This window comes from Lepeophtheirus salmonis, chromosome 6 (assembly GCF_016086655.4).
Source record: "Lepeophtheirus salmonis chromosome 6, UVic_Lsal_1.4, whole genome shotgun sequence".
NCBI classification, from domain to species: domain Eukaryota; kingdom Metazoa; phylum Arthropoda; class Copepoda; order Siphonostomatoida; family Caligidae; genus Lepeophtheirus; species Lepeophtheirus salmonis.
In genome coordinates, this window is record NC_052136.2 from 41309467 (window position 1) to 41318647 (window position 9181).

The window sequence follows — 9181 nt, forward strand, 5'->3', positions numbered from 1 at the left end:
CTTTCTGAAAAGCGTTTGTAGTAGACACTAACACCTTTAATACGAAAATTATTTTTCGTGTTCCTAATTTATGAGGTGAGTTAACACTAATATAATCTTGAACAAAAATCAAGAAAAGAGAGGAGGCCCAATTAATTTTTTACATCAGATATCCCATATATAGCCCAATAATTCAGGGTCATATTTCAATCAATTGATTTTAAATATTCAAATTTCTTGGATAAAGTGAGATACCCAAGAGTGTTAATTATAGTTCATAATCTTCATTCGATTTATGAGAATTATTTTTGCCTCGAAATGGCCTTTTACATACAATGCATCAACTTCTAATTATTTCATCATTGGGACTAAGATTGGTTACTACTATTTTAAGTACAAATTGCAGGGTCTCTACAAAGATTAATCCGAATAATTTGTTGATAGACATTCATGATAATTATTCGTTAGAGAATATTATAAGTGCAATCACGACTCAAGTTTGGGGGAAATCATTCTAGCTTACTTTTGTGTTGACGGGGCACATATAATCACTCTGAAAAAAATTACCTAAAGAGTAATTCGTTCTAAATAATATATTTCATATATAATGATAAAAATAACTGAATAAAAAATACAAACGGAAACGCGATAATTTTCTCACACATTGAATAAGATGATAAATTTCTACATACATACACACTATGATTGGTGGTAGTAGTGCTTACATATATGTATACAAATTGCTCCCAGGCATTTTCTTTTATTTTGTTTTTTATTATCTTGGTAGTGGTGAACAAATGTACATATGACTGTAATTCATTTACAAGTAATATTTACAGGAAGGGTGGACGGACAGAGGGAAGAGAGAGAGAGAGAAAGAACAACGGTCCACGAATGGTGATGAAATGGTTTGCAAAAAAGAAGAAGAGTATATTTCGATAAGATATACATAATATCACATTTTTATTTAATACCTATATAATTTTTAATAACTGTCGATTTTCTGCTTCTTCTTTTATCTTAATTGTATCTCACTACCTTTTCTGTTAGTTACTAGATGTTGGCTAATATAACGGATCAAAATCAGAAGACTGATATATTGGGTAAAATATACAAAATTTCCACCGTATCAGTATAGGTTGGCAGCTGAAGACAGATCTGCTAACAGATCTGAGATCCTCAGTTTATAAAAACTATGCACCTTGCTCGCAAATACGTTTGAATTTTCAAAAAAGGGAGAAATAATTAATAGAGCAATTATATCTTGCAGATTACCAACTTATACTTCTTCTAGAATGTGTGTTCACGAGGATTTTGACAATTTGGTCATAGCCAGTCGTCACTTCTTTACTTCTAATAAAAAGATCGGGACTAAGTTTGCCCCCTTAGTCATAAGATTAGGTACAAAATCCAAGATAAGATTGATTCATTAGTAGAGATGGAAAAAATATTGTAATGGAACCTGAAAATGTGTTTTTTATTTTCCAAATCTGTTATTATCACAATAAGTATAAAGTCATCACTAGCGTATGAAAGACAAAGAATAACACAGAGGTTTGTTGCGGAGTTATGAGTGTAATTCCTTGTTCGACTCTGAGTAGAACTCATGATGGAAAACGGAGCAATTATATCATGGCTAGATACGGGGTGGGGATTTTTTTTATTTCCTTCATCTCATAGCTGCTAGTAGGTAATTTTAATGAAACGACATTACACCTATGCGTCTCTCCTCCCAAACATTTTTCCAAATGTAAATTTTCAATTTTTTTTTATTAAACTGGCAGATTTCAATTATGGTCAGCTAAGCTGATCTTCTCCCAAACTAGGGAACTTTTTTTGTAACAACTATTATCCACATGCGAAAAACTACTGTTTTTTTGTGATTGTAAAAGCTATTTGGATTAACGAAGTAGCTATTTAGTTGGAATTAAGTCAAGTTACTTTTGATAGCTTAATAGTAGAGTTCATGCCTAATTTATCAAAGCTAGAAAACATCATTTATTCTGTGGAGGCCAGGCAAAAAACTGAAAAACATGTGTATAATTGGTTTTACAAATAGAGGGCAGTAGAGAGATGGAGGGCTTACTTTTTTTATTTACCTACATATATAGTCTCCTACCATCAGTCTGTAGGTATCTACGTTTTTTTACCCCTTTTTCACTGTGTATAACTACAATTTTCTGAGTTTAAGAGATATTTTTTTCTTAAAATATAAAATTAGAAGTCACTCATATCATGATGATGTCTCAGATTGTAATTAAATTTCAAGCATAAAAAATATAATGTACGTTTTGGGTGGTTAGATTGCTTATTCTATTTTCAAAAAAGGAGTCAAAGATTGTTGCAGCTGTGTCATGGAATTATAATTCCGTGGCTCACCTCATCAAGTGATTTAACAATTTCAATACGTAAAAATGCAAACCATTTGCATTTAAATTAAGTTAATATTGGTGGACTTGAAAGACTACGTAATTTTATGTTCCTCTCAGTTGTTCTCATATTAATTACTATTAATATAGTCAAAAAAATATTTGATAATCAGGTAATAAAAAAAATTATTTTCCCTTTAAACATCCCATTTATAGCTGCACTTAAGGAAATACTGAGGATATAAGACAAAAAGACATAGATTATCGGCACAAAGTGATAATGGTCATGATTTTTAAGACTAATTTGAGGTTAATTTCTATAAAAAAGTAAATTTTGAAAAAATTATACTATACATGTGAATATTCAAAAAAATAAATAATAACATTCCAAAAATAATGAATAAAGAAAAAAAAATTGAATCATCTTGACATTTTTTGTATTTCAGATTGGTTTCAAATTTGCCAATTATAGTAAAGCTGTCGATAATATATTTGTATCTTTATTTATGGATTAATTATTCAGTTTTTGATTTTGATTAAGATGTAATTATTTGATTAACACATTTTGAAAAAAAACACATTATTATTAGTACATTTTAAAATACAAGATATATACTTTATACGTAACTATCAGCATAGATATATTTTAGTCTCGTTAAACATTCTTAGTATACTTACATATTTCTTATCAAAATAAATTAAAGCTTAATTATATTGTGGTTAAATTTGAATTAAGTTTTAAAAAATACTAGTCTACGTTGGGACTAGATTTGAGGAAAAAATTTCCTTTCAAAAATTTCTCCTCTCTAGATCTCCCTTCCCAAGCATCCTTATAATTGTAAAGGTTAATTGCTGTTTTTTTAATAGTTTTTTTAAGCATAACGGTCAAGTTTGTCTTCCATAAAAATTGTTTCTTTTTTTAAATGATAAGATTACTAAAGCGTGATCTAATTGGTGAATCCATAGTTTATAACTAGTGATATGTCGGTTCTTATATAGGGAGTGATCCATTCGGGTCCCACTTGTCGGCCCTTAAAGAAGGTAAAATGGATTCCACGTGACGACATTGAAGGTGATTCAATTATTCTGTTATAAAATAGAATAAATTATATAAATGTGTAAAGATATAATATTTTTGTATTATATTGCTTATTAATTAATAAAAACAGGGATATTCTTTGCAAGATATGTGCAATGCTCTCAATATATATCTGATATATTTTATTTGTTTTAATAAACCAACAACATTTTAAAGATACATCAAGGACTGAGATTTGTGAGGACATTCCCTAAGGGAGTTTGTGTAGTTAGTTTAGTTAATTGTTTGTAGCTTAAGACTTGAGCTAACTTGAGTTCAACCAATTCAACTTCAGGATCCTATCTTTCTATTAATAGGAAATTGAATGCTGACAACAATATACACTGTAAATTGGTATGTCGGTGGGAAAATACTGTGTTATTGCCTCTTATTGGTTATTTGTATTCTGAAATTAGCTTTTGTTTTAAATTGTACCCGATTCCGTACTATTGAATGAAGAATTGGTACTAACTACCAGTTAATTTTAGGTCTTTTTTCTTTCTCTTTTTGAAGGAGAATTTAAGGTTGAGAGATATAGGTTACGATAAAAATTGCATTAGTCTTAAATGTATTAAACTTTATATTTTAATTTTTGTAATAATAATAGATCTTTGTATTGCCCTGGGATGTAAAACAGGTTATCTGGGTTATGAAAAGACGAAAAATAATTATGCTGACATAAGTTCCCGTCGAATCTCAAGGAGAGAGAAATGGATAAAGGCCATTTAAATAGTTAGGACTGGTTCAACTTATCCTTGAGATACCAATGAACCTCTAATGCTGGATTCCTTCAAATATATACTAGACCTCTCTGCACCATCAGAAATGTTATATAGTTGTTTAAAAAATATGCAAGTAATTCCTATACGAACACACCATTCCTCCGAAAATTTATTGTAGATTCAGAAAGCACTTACTATTTATTTGCTGCTTCCACTACTCAGCAAATGGAGGTGGAAGTCTTAATAAATAACATATCAAAGAAGAATGCTAATTCGGTCATAGTTTCTGTCACAATGCGAGCATAATTCCTGGCAAAACAATATCCGTAATCATTATTAATTTTGTTACAGTAAGGAGGGATCATGTTTGGGGAAAGTCATAATCGGAAAAACTTTCGTAAGAAAGATTGACATACTCAAGGTTAATAGAAATACAAGGTTAGATCATCATATAATCGGGCTTGCTAGAATTTTCAATCTGATGTAGAGTACAAACTGCTCGGCAAGTCAGGTAGATTTTGACAAAACACACAACCTTTCATAGTTTATGACGTCTCTATTGCTAGAATTTTCAATCTGATTTATCATACAGACTGCTGGGTAAGAAAAACAGATTTGGAGAAAACATGCAACCACTCATACACTATGACGTCTATTTTTAAAAGCGTGGTGGAAGTCAAACATAAGTCTTACACGCGTTATGGCATAATCTTGTATTTCTATTAACCTTGGTACTACTGATATAAAAAAACATATCAAAATTGAATAGTACATTTTAAATATTATTTAGTATATAAAAGATAAGTTGAATGATATTTAGTATATAAAAGATAAGTTGAATATTATTTATTGAAATGTGTTAATTTGTTAAAAAGTATTCTTGGCCTTATAATTTATCTTATTTTTCGAAAAAAAATTCTAATATTCAAACTTCGAAAAAAAATTATATGATTTATATAGTGCGTCTAGCTATATTTGTAAAATGACTCATGTATTTATTTATTTTGTTGTCCCATCCCTTGTTAGTTTATTCCAAGTAGAGATTTATGTAAAATTCCTCGTTATATGATTTCTCATCTGATATGCAAAAAATAAATAAAGATAATATTCTACTATAATAATTATATATTATATAATATAAATATTATATAATTAATAAAATAATACTATTTTGCTACTTCACCAACTAACAGCAAGAAAATCCACAATTCACGTTTTCTTTGTCACAAATGAAACAAGGGGTTTTATGTAGATTTGTATTGTTTGATTTATAACTACTGGCGGTGGTTATGACTAACGATGATAAATAAAGCAGTAGAGGAAGCCCTATGCGGAATTTTGAGAGAGATTATATTAATAATAATATTTTTACATACTATTTATTTTCTGGCTGAAAGTTGTTTGTTTGTCAGTTGTTTTTGGTGTTCATTATGGATCAATGGTAATAGGTCATATGTGTAATGCCATGCCTTGTTTCAAACTCCGTTCAAGATGTTTTAAAATACGGACTTGCACATGTGTACGAGCCTCTGAGTGGTCCTCCTTCGTTCCTAAAGTATCCAGTGAATCTTTTGATGAAGAAGAAGGAAACTATGGTTCCATGGAGGAAGAAGTAAGGAGGAGGAGTAAGAAGACAAATATCAAGAACGGTCCTTCTGGTCAATGCCATCATTACTATACCACATCAGTGCAGAAGGCCGACTCTTCATCTTCTTTCATTTCTTACCTCAAGTTTAAAACATTTTATTTGGAGGAGGACTCCTCTGGTGGTAGAGCTACTCCTCTTTTTATTTCTCCTTCATCAAGGGGATGTGAGTCGTCTGCGCGTCCCTATCTTTGAAATGTTCATTACACAATATAAATAAATATAACCGGTTTTACTTTTTTGGTTTAAAAAAAAGAAACTTTCATTTTATAGTTACATATTTACAATTACGCACTCATAAGCGTCACATCCACCTCAATACTAATACCGAGTCCTTGAACAATTAACCCATAGAGGGGGAAATATTTGCCCTTTCAATGTTTAGAGAGAGAGAGAGAGAAAACAAAACAGGTTTGACATTGCCCAAAATGGAATGATTTTTGGTTGCCTTTTTGTTTTTATAGTTGATGAAATAATGATAGTCTGTGATTGCTTGTAATGACTATTTTTTATAATAATTATATATATTATGTATCCACCGGCCAATTTTATAATAAGGGCGTCATTAGGGGACTACTATTATGATTATTTTTTCTTTGGTAAGGGGGGTTGTTACAAGGATATTTCTTTGGAAGACAAATTTGATAGAATCTCAGGTTTTTTATAAATACCAAATTTGACAAATAACTGATTATTTTTCATCTTAGAATGATGACGTTTCAATTTTTTTAGACAATACATCATACTATGAATATTCTTCAAGGGAGGAGGAGATGTCAATGGCCCTACAGTTCCGGCTCCACTTTATGTGTCCAATCAGTTCTTAAGCAAGCTAGAATGTTTTTCTCCTAAACTCACCAAACATATATATTCATGAAGTAATAGCAGTACGTTGTTCCCTCTTTGTCATTTAGTCATAATTAAGTTTCTTTACTTATTTCTATTACCTACAAAATTAAGGATTGGTGTTTTCTTGCAATTAAGCTTGCAGCAGATGTTTGTACTGTTTAATATTAGTACATACTATCATTAAGTATATTTGACTTTTATATTTTTTGCAAATCAACCTTTTTTACAAACGTTTTATATGTACTCGACCAACCAACCAACCAAGCAATGAATAATAATCATCTCTTTTTCTCCTTCTTTTTATTACAGATAAACGTTTCGTCAATGAGGGTGTTATCGACATGTCGAGTCCTTCAAAGTCCATGTATCATCACCATTCATCCATGATACAAAATCCTTCTTTCTCCTCTGTACCTGATAGGTAAGCACAACCTTTTTTTTATTTTGTGTTATCTGTTCATCATTTTCTTTAGTTAATAGGTATACATACTCATAGAGTTAGACATGGCATATAGTGAAAAAATATGCATGTAATTTTTGCTATTTTGATAACAGATACTACATATTATATAATGCAAATACATTATACCTATTTAAAAAGGGGAAAGCGTAATTATATTTAATACTAAAATATTTTTCGTTTTTTCATACATAGTAATGTATATATTTCTCAAAAAATTAATTTATCTTCATTTCTTATTGCATGAGGACTGAGAAGGTATTATATTGAGTTACACTCTTGGGGGAAGTCGTGCAAAACATTTTCCGTAAAGACATGCACCTTTGGAATTTGTCTATTTTTTCCACTCATGTTTTTTTTTTTTTCCATGGACTAGAGTCTTTTTTTTTTAGAGCTTGTGACTTAACTTTGACTTGAAATTATATTGCTCATAGTTGACTTGAGACCTGCTCGGATAAACTATAAAATCTGCCACATGATATAATAAAATTATGATAAATCGAATCGACTCACTTGATTTGTCCAAGAGAGTAATACTTGTAACTTGGTCCCATGTCTGATGGAGGCAGACATGAATGAAAGAATAAATTAATGCTGATGAATAATTAAAAACAATGTATTTTATTCATGTTTTCTCATATAATATACACTTTAAAAAGTTTAAGAGCCATTGATTTATATTATATTCATATAGCTCTCTCCAGTAGAACCTATTTCGAAAACCTGGGAGAGGGTTGAAATTCCTTCCCTTGTCCCGTATATTATGTACATCCTTTTCCACCAGGTATGAAAATATCCGAAGAGGTTTTTTTTTTTTTTTAAATAAATCAAACTCTTGTCTCGGACTTGAGCCAGACTCTTTCAACGGAGACTTTGAACTTGATTCAGACTCAAAGTGAGAACATGCAACTCAAATTTACAAACTTCAGACTCGATTGGAACTCGAATTTAAATGTTTAATATATTCTTTATTTCAAATGATTATTTAAGCGCCATATATATATTTAAATGTTTGAATTTTAATATTGATTCTGAAAATTTTGCATTGAGTTCGTATTTACAACTCGAGCTCCAGTCTACTTAAAATGAATCTTTAGACTTAGTGGAAAAAAACCTCGGGATTGTACTTGAACACTAGACTTTAGTGAATACCTCTGATTTGTTAGACAGACACATTTCCTTTGACTCATTTACCAACACATTCCGAGCATGAAATCTTACTAAAAATCCTTCATATTTTTTTAAATGGCTCATGGAAGAATATAGTTGTCAGTTAAACAAAATTAATTTTAACTTCTTCATATGTAGGCTAGTCTTGGTTCTAAATTTTTTGGTGATCTTCAAAAAAAAATTATTTGATATAATTTTATATTAGGTAGCTACATATGCAATTTCTTAACATTTTTGGAGGTATTTTAAAAGTTCTAAAAGTAGAGGGCAAGTCCCCAATGCACTCCTTAAAACCAACCCTGTGGCATTTACTTCAAGACTGATTACAGATTGAACAATGTACATTTTTTACATGAGGTGGTATAAAAAGACGTCAACGTGAAGATGACTGCACTCTTAAATAAAAGCTAGTGATTTCTATCTAGCTCAGGGGCCACCAACACTTTTAAAGCTACTTTAAGATTCCTAAAATACTTGAGGGCTACCTGCTCAAAAAAAATATATAAATGAATCTAGAAATTAAAAGCCTATAATATTTTTCAGTGGGCGACTGGGTACCCGCGGGCATATGGTTGATGACACTTAGTTACTCACCAAAGTTTCAGCCATTTTGGACGTGCGTTTGTTGTCGAACAGTCGTTTGAGTCAGTTGATGTGAGTGTTTTTTTTTTGAAAATGGTGTCATTAAATATTTGTTTTTGAAATGGATTCAAATAATAGCAGACATATTAAAGTTTCTAGTATTAAAATTTGACGCGTCTAATTAATCCAACTCAGAGTAATTGAGCTAAAAAGAAAAAGTGGGTCGTGAAGAGTTATTTTGCAGATAAAAATGCCGAGTACTATTTGGATGGGTTACAGAGATGCGAGCACCACTTTGAGAAGTGTGTAGAGTAACAGGGAGACTAT

At 30.6% G+C, this 9181-nt stretch overlaps 1 long non-coding RNA gene across 1 annotated transcript; it reads right to left on the bottom strand.

Moving 5' to 3' along the window:
- Nucleotides 1-564: 564 nt before the first annotated feature.
- Nucleotides 565-5850, bottom strand: LOC139905785 (uncharacterized). The gene is made up of 2 exons (XR_011780834.1): nt 5525-5850; nt 565-3434 (listed from the first exon to the last, which is right to left on the bottom strand). It is a non-coding gene; the product is annotated as an uncharacterized lncRNA (long non-coding RNA).
- Between the last annotated feature and the right edge of the window lie 3331 nt (nt 5851-9181).